The sequence below is a fragment of the Equus caballus genome, chromosome 17 (genome assembly GCF_041296265.1).
Source record: "Equus caballus isolate H_3958 breed thoroughbred chromosome 17, TB-T2T, whole genome shotgun sequence".
Taxonomy (NCBI): Eukaryota; Metazoa; Chordata; class Mammalia; order Perissodactyla; family Equidae; genus Equus; species Equus caballus.
The window spans coordinates 81,732,059-81,740,726 of record NC_091700.1 but is presented as its reverse complement, the minus strand read 5'-3'; the positions used below and the strand labels follow the sequence as shown (position 1 = coordinate 81,740,726).

The 8,668-nt window shown below is 35.1% G+C and overlaps 1 non-coding gene across 1 annotated transcript; it reads left to right on the top strand.

Annotated features, from left to right (window-relative positions):
* The first annotated feature begins 550 nt into the window (after positions 1 to 550).
* On the top strand, positions 551 to 652 carry LOC111768718 (U6 spliceosomal RNA). Its single transcript, XR_002801189.1, has one exon. It is a non-coding gene; the product is annotated as a U6 spliceosomal RNA (small nuclear RNA).
* Positions 653 to 8,668: the final 8,016 nt, after the last annotated feature.

Here is an 8,668-nt window from a genome sequence, read left to right as displayed (position 1 = left end):
AGTTCTACCTTCCACAAAACACTTGAAAACAAACTTAATTCAGCCAAGTTCTTGTCTAACAAGAATTACCTTTTCTCTGTTGTCCACAGCAAAATGGCATTTACCACCCTTATTTCTATCAACATTCTACACATGATTTATGTGTTCTTTAAGAAGAGGGGAGCTTTCTCTACAGGTCTTCTCCTTTCTTTCTGAGCCCTCACAGGATCACATTTAACCGTCACTTCATGGCAACATAGGTTTTTTCAAGCTGGTACTTCAAAACTCATAGGCAGTTCCAAAGCCACTTGTGCATTTGTAGGTTTTTGTTACCACAGCACCCTACTTCTCATACCAAAATCTGTCTTAGTCAGTTCAGGCTGCAGTAACAAAATACCATAGACTAGGTTGGCTTAAATAACAAACTCTTATCATATCAATTTTGTTATGTGATAACTGTCATGTCTCAGTATTGATGTAAATTATTGTTGCCTATGAAACTGCCTATATTATATAAAATTAAGTGTCTAATGGTGGTTGAAACTAAGAAGAGATTATTTAAAAATCATGCTTGCTTTGGCAGCACATACAATAAAATTAGAGTGGCTCAGAGAAGATTAGCTGGGCTCTTGCAAAGGATGACACACAAACTCATGAAACACTCTGTATGTATTCTGTAAAGCATGTGCTCTTGAACATTATTGTTTCATTATAAATCTGAAAAAGATTCAGCTAGATGTTTGATAAACGAATGGCAAGCAATAGGATATATTGGAGTATATGAGGAAGCCATTAGATGTAAAACTAACTCAGCCTGACCTTGGTTTTCTAAAAGAGCCTGATGTGGCCATTTTAGCATGCATTGTATATCTGCCTTAAGCATTTGCCATGTCCCAAAGACAAGAACAAATGCCCTTAAGATAAAGATGCATCTTCCCCCATATTGACATTTCCATAAGGATAAGCCTCTCTCCCTAGGCTAGGAATTGATGGCTGCACTCACCCTGTGACCACCCAGCTTGAGACAACAGACCTCTGTGAATTGCCATGCTGGCTAGGCAATCTCATGACTGCTGTAAAAGGGACATTCCAATCATATGTGAAATGTGCTCTTTGAGGGTATGTAACCACTTTGTACAACCTACTTCTTTGGTGCCCTTCCTTTCTTGGGGAAGGAAGGCTCCAGGCTAGTCCTCAGATCTGACTCATAATAAACTCATTCCAGTTTTGATTTATAGATTGGTTATGAATTATTTGTGACTATATGTTCAATGGTAGATAACCACCTTTACCAGAAGTAAGTTCATAATTTTTAAATTTTAAGTCTTAGGTGCTAAAAGTAGTCTATTTTATTTTCTGAATTAGTACTACTTTCCTCCATAGTTTACTTTATTCTCATGAGGTGTATTGGAACTAAATAGTAATTATATTTTAATATGATGTTATTACAATGTAGTGGTGAGGTATTATTTATAATCTCCCACTCATTTGTCCTCTACTAAAGATTTCCAAAGAGAATAAACAAGAATTTAGAGACAAGAAAAGACAGATATTAATATTGCAGAAGCACCACAGATTTTACAAGTAAATTATAGTAATCTATAGTGTGAAATAATAAAAGAGTGCCTTGATCAGAACAATTTATTTTGTTCTTTATTTTTCAGCTACTGCATCTGACTTTTCTATATATGCTCACATTTAAAAATGCAAATTTTAAACATCAATTTATAGTTAATTTAAAAAAATCATTGCTACTTATATAGTTATTTGAACTTGAGAATTCCTTTTAAGAAAACATTACTGAAAAGGTGTTGAAGTGAAAGGAAAAGATGAGAAGGAAAAGGGTAATTTTAGGAATATCAGACAAATGTACAGTACACTGCAATGCCACTTTGGAAAAATATGTGCAGCATAGTAATTAGAGTAATAGGAAACAGTATGTAAAACAATATCAGACCTGGTATATTGAATGGATATGAATCTTGATTTAGGCAAAAGTGATTGTGACCTATCCTCATTAAAAAAAAGGGGCTGGCCCTGTGGCACAGCGGTTAAATTCGAATGTTCCACTTCGGCGGCCGAGGTTCTCTGGTTCGGATCCTGGGTGCAGACATGGGACCGCTTGGCAGAAGCCATGCTGTGGTAGGAGTCCCACATATAACGTAGGGGAAGATGGGCATGGATGTTAGCTCAGGGCCAGTCTTCCTCAGCAAAAAGAGGAGGATTGGCAGGTGTTAGCTCAGGGCTAATCTTCCTAGAAATAAATAAATAAAGTTAAAAAAATAAGGAACAAACAAGTGAAGAGTAGAAGTGTATGAGTTAAGCAAATATATCTGTCAGAATTAAATATTCTAACAAGGAATAAAGTGACTTTATGAGGACAAAATTCAAATTGAGATTAATATTGAAGATTTCTGCAATTAAAGGATATGTTGGAAGAAAGACATTCTAAGAATCAGTACATTATTTCATTGATAATACATTCTATTGTAGAAAAGTCACAATTACATCTGTGTATTGTCACATATTTCTTCAAGTGTCGTTTGTGACATCTAAAAATGTTTTTATTAAGGGTTTTTAATTATTAAGGGTTTGATTTGATCTATACCAAAAATAGTCTTAGCATCCATGTTATGATGATGAAGTACTGAAAACACTTTATTAAAATTATTGTTGTTTTTAATAATGGAGGGAATGGAATTACTCAAATAACCATACCTCAAAATTTTACATACAAAATGTATTTTCAATATTTTTAAATTAAGTTCAATGAAAAATAATATAAAGTTCTATTATAATGAAAACTGTTCAAACATTTAACAGAATTTGTATTTTTTCTACTATTGTCATTTATTTTATCCAAATTAAAATATTTACAATTTATTAACTGACAGTATCTGATAAGTCCATTTCTTCTTCTTATAATAGATAAGTTTATTCAGATCCCTACTTCTAAGATAGCACTAAACTATCTTATGCACAATTCTATTGGTTGGCACCTTTTTTATACCATACTTTGCCCTACGTGCCTTGGTTACAGCAGACTAATTCAGAGCAAATACTTTACCCAGGGTCCTGGTTAGGTGTTTTTGAAATAAAAGATGAATAAGTTACTCTCAATGAAATTTGAACTAATTAAATTTGAGAGAATAAGTTAGTTATGTAAGAATATGGAATGAACGGTAATGAAGAAGTGTTAGAATTAAAAATACACAATGGAAAATGCTCAAGTCAAGGTTATGCAGAAGAACAACTACTCTTAAGTAGAGGAATGTTGTTGGCAGAGAGAGGTATACAGTAACAACCAGATACACCATGAGAGATAGAAAATTGATGCCTCACTGGAACACAGCCCTATTGGTTGCAGATGACTTCTACATTTATTCTACATGTGTCTTCACAATACCACTCTTTCCTTGACTGGGTACATTTTCCTTAACAAAATAGTGCTATGCCGGATTTAAAGAACTCAGCCAGTAACTTGAAAAATCGTATAAGGGAGAAAATTCTTCCATTCTAACAAAAATTTTCTGAAGAGTTCCTCTAAGAATTCCTTTTATCTACAGGTCAGCAAATTGGGTTCCAAAAGTTATTTGATGTGACAAATATACACATGGAATCATTTATTGCCTACTTCTAAGGTTAAGAATCCTTAGTTTGTGGATTTATCCTCATAATTTCCAACAAGATAACTCAATTTTACATGGCTGAAGCTTCTAAAGAATCTAGTATGTTGGTTTTAGTATACACTGAGAAAAAATAGGTATTAATCTGCATTTTTGTATTGCAGGGGAGGAAGACATTTTCTCTACCTTCTCTGGGTTCTTCTGGCCAGAGAACGAATTAAATTCACATGAGACAGAATAACAGGAGAAAATTAAACAAAGCTTTATAACATGTATACATGGGAGAGGCTCAGGCAAACTGAGCAACTTGCCAAAATGGCTGAAGCCACCACCTTAAATATCATATTCAGCTAAAGACAAAGGAGGATGTGGGGGTGGGGTGAGTCAGTTACAGGAGGTTACCAGATAAGCTCAGTAAACAGGAATAAGATTATTATGCAGATTTAAGTCTTTGCCTTCTGTATTGATAAGAGTTTCTAGAGATAAGGGCATTCCCCCTTTTTCCTGGTAGAGAGAGGGAGACACCTTTAGAGATGGAGATTTCCTTTACAATGTCAATGTTTCCCAACAAAGGGCAAGGAAACTCTACTCCTCAGAGTTGCTTTTATTAAAAGTAACCAGCCCCAAACAATCCTCATACCAAAGCGACATATCTTGGGGTGGCCAATTCCAGGCCCCCACAGTATTAAAATAAAAACATCTTCATGAGACAAATTATAAAGATAACTGGTAGACACAGAAGAACAAACTTGAATGTTGATTGCCCTAATCATCAGAACAGTGCCCACTTTAAATTCTTTTCACCGGCCTTTCCTCCCCTGCTGCACCCCCTCAAATTTTAAATATTAGAAATAGGAACTAGAAACCTCATTGTCACATTTATGCATTATTAAATGATAGTGCTTAATTTGTTTCATTTTCAGCACCTTAATTGTTAAAAATATTCATTATGCAGAAATTGTAGCCCCACTGACCCTTTAGAGTAAAGCTATTATGCATATTCCAATATACTTAGTAATCTGTTGCATTTTAATTCTTCCTTTGAGATAGTGAATGTGGAATAACATTGAAATCCCCTCATATATTATTTCAATCTACAATTCAAAAAACAATTTGAAAGGAGTAAAAGGGCATCTATCATATGACTAGATCCACTTAAAAGGGAGTGCCTATCTAGTCCAGATCCCCAGAGTGACAAAAATTCAAAATGAGTTAACATTTCAGTTGAAGTTACCCTTTTCTGTTTAGATTTTAAATTTCTGAGTGACTTATACTAATCTATATTCAACACTATTGTGTTGGAGTAAAAGGGCAATGGTTATGTGTTAAAATTCACTTGGGAAAGAACAAGGTTTACAAAGAAAAAGATTTTTTTTAAATAAAAGAGAACAATATTTATTGTAAGAATTACTTTTTAGATTTCTTTTCTTTGTCCTTGGAAGAATTTTAACTGCAAAGAAATATCAATTATACCTTTTTGCTATTCTCTTGAGTCCTGTGACAGGATTAGCTCAGGGGAATCTTGGGGCCAACTTGAATATGAGGCTCCCAAGGGGAAAAAAGCAGGTCAAACTCAATCTCCGGAAGTTTCTCTGCTGCATTGGCTGCCTGTGATGTTGCTAGATGGTTCTGTGCCTTTTGGGGGTTAAAGCCCTGGCAATTTTTCCTCTGCTTATGGCTGCTCTGTGTCTATGTGTGACGCTCAGGATGTAACAGTATTTTTTGGACTATGGGAATTCAGTTGAGAATTATCAAATGCATTATGATTGTAGGTAATGATTTTATAATTCCCATTTTGCTCCAGCTGGGACTCAGAAAAATATGTTATATTGGGCATTTACAAAGAAATTTAACAAATCATTACTGCAGTATTTCTTGCTGATTCCATTGTTTACAAGGTTGCAAGCATGCCACCTCTCAATTATTCAAGTCAGTGGGTAACTGTCAATGAGCAGAGGGTACTTTCACAATTGTTACAATTTCCTCTTCCAACTCATCTGAAATGACAGCAGCACTGAAAATATATTTGAACTATTTAATTTATTTTTCTCTTATGTACCTTTTATGCCTCCTCGTACAACTCCTATGTTGAAATCACTCTTGCATAAATCACCAATGATTTTCATGTCATGAAAGCAAATGGATGCTTTCTGGTGTTATCTTGCTTAACCTCTTCTCATTCATTCACTTAATGAATTATTGAACATCTACTATTGGCAGGCACGGGGGAAACAGACGGAGGTGCACAAGACAGAGACAGACCACATTTTTATGGTATTTACAATTCGGTTTGAAAGACAGACACTGAACAAGTAATTATAGAGTTGTTAAATGTTAGAAAAAGGTGCCATGGGAACATGTAATTGAGTGACCTACCCTAGCTTTGAAGTTAGAAAAGGTCTCTCAGTGGAAGCAATTTTTAGCTGAGTTCTAAGTGTAAGTAAAGTGTTGATTTGTGAAGAGGGGATAAGCAAGAAATTCTTTAACAGAGGGGAATTGCAAGTTCCACTTTCTCACCTTTCTTTCAGTTAACACCAACTCATCCACCAAAGTAGCACTAAAGCTAAATGAGAAATAATGAGGATTTAAAATCAGGGACAGAAAAGCATGAATGTATTCAGTTGTATTAGGAATGTGGATTTCATGCCTGTGGCCATGTGAAGATGGGGGAAAAGCTAAAGTTAAAGAAGTCCGCACATGCAGATTGGACCAATAAGTAGGAGATGGTGCCCTTTCCTAAGACTGGGAACACCAGAATAGCAGCAGGTTTGGAGAGAGCTCGTGAATCCAGTCTTGCGTATGTTTAATTTGAGGGGTTTGAGAGATAAATTAGTAGGAGTGATAAGTAGGCAATTAAATATATGTCGCTCTGAAAAGAAGCTGGAGATACACATAGATATCTTAAATTAAAAAATTCCAAACTGAACTCATCAGCACACGTAAGAAAATGTCATCCCGATTCCTCTATATCTTTATGATCGTAGGTCTAGCATCCATCTCGTCATCAAACACAGAAGCCTGAGACACACTTACTCCTATTTTCTCATTTTATATTACTATGCCCCTCCAGTTCCACTTTTTAAATTTCCTCAGCTTTAACCTGTTCCATTCCTCACTTCCTCAAGTGCCTTCTTTTCTGGGGAATAGCCTGCTAATTCAAGTTCTTTCTTTGGTAGCATCATTAAAATGAACATTTATATTGCTGCCAGGGTGAGTTATTTTAAATAGAAAACATTTATATGTTTCCCCTTTTCTCCTCTTCCCAATGTTAACTTCTAATAGATCTTCTTACGCTTCTTGGTTTTACCAGTGGAATTCTTTCTCCCTTATTTTTCCGTACTCTCTTTTTCCAAAGTATATATGGGTATAAATTCCCTTTGATTCTTTTTCATTTGTCAATCGTTTTGCTTAAAGTCTAGCCAATATAGATTGTAAAGCATTATTTTCATTATGGAAGTGATGAATAAATGAAAATAAATACGAAAATTTAAAATATTGAGGTATCTGAAGAAGCCATTTGGTTAAAAACTTCTTTGGCCTGAACTTGTTTTTCCAGAAAGTCCTGATGTGGGCTGTTGAGCATGCATTGTACATCCAATTTAAATATTTACAATGTCCCAAAGCCAAGAATGATGCCTTTAAAGATAGGGATGTACACTTCCCCCATATCAGCGTTTCTTAAAGGATCAGCATTTCTTCCCAGAAACTAAGGCTTAATTATTGACCTACTGAACTCATCTTGTGACCACTGACCTGCTGTGCTAGCAAAACATCTTGTGACCGTAGTAAAAGATGTCCTGTCATATTTGATGTATGTTCCTGTTCCAAGGCGATATATATCCAGGCTGTATGTACACCCTCTTTCTTCAGAGTGCTTCCTTCCTGGGTTAAGGGTTTCTCCTGGGCTATAGTCCTCAAAACTGGTTCATATAATAAACTTACCCCAATTTTCATTTATAGATTGATCATGGATTATTTGCATTGACAGAGGTAACAGAGAAGATTAAGACAATGGGTAGCAGTATGGATTATAGAGAAAGACCATTTGCACTCAGATTCTAGCCCCCAAATCTACCAGTTTGATGACCTTGGACAATTAATCTACCTGTGTTTCATTGTCTTCATATTTAGAATAGGGATAATAATAGTGACTATTTCATAGTGTTGTTCTGAGGATTGAATTAGCTAACACATTGAAGTGCTTAGAATGGTATCTGACACAAAGAAAACACTGCATGTTATTATTAACTATATAAAGGATGACTTCCTAATACTAATAAAAGGGTGAATGCATATAATATTAATTAACGAAATTAACTTAGTTATTAGTGTAGTCAAGATTTATTGAGTACCTGGTATGTGATAGGCACTGTCTCAATACTGGTTATATGGAAGCAAACATAAAAATCATGATTTCTTCCATTATGAAACTTAGCACCTGGAGTAAGAAGTAAACATTACACATCCATAAGGAGTGATGTGTTCATCACAGCTGAACACTGTGTGGACATAGATTATTTAATGTTTTTGAAATAAGATTTATCTTTTTCCCTTATACCTACTTTCTTTTGCTTTTTGGTTTCAATAATGAAAATCTCTACTCATTTGCCCTATTCAGAACTTGGAATTGTCCTCCACTCCTTGCTCTCACTTTTATTCATGTATTCAACAAGTATTTATTGGGTGCATTCTTTGGTAATATAACATTGAACATGATAGACACGATCCCTACCACCTCAGAAATGATGCTATTGTGAATATCTCACACTTCATGGTTAATTTCCTCAAAGAGGTAGTGGTCTTCTTGGTAAGAAGTCATAAACATCTACATTAACATTAACATTAAATAGTTAAATCATTCAATAAAACAGTGTAAGAGCTGTTACAAGGCAGCAAGTGACCCTAATGAGAATGAAAGAGGAATGCAGAGTTAGAGGAGGCCATCTTGATCAGGAATGCTCATTGAAGTTTTTTATATTAAAAGTGGGATTTGAGCAAGGATGGGCCTTACACACGTAACCACAGACTCTCCAGGACCAGTTCAACTGACCTCATCTCTTACT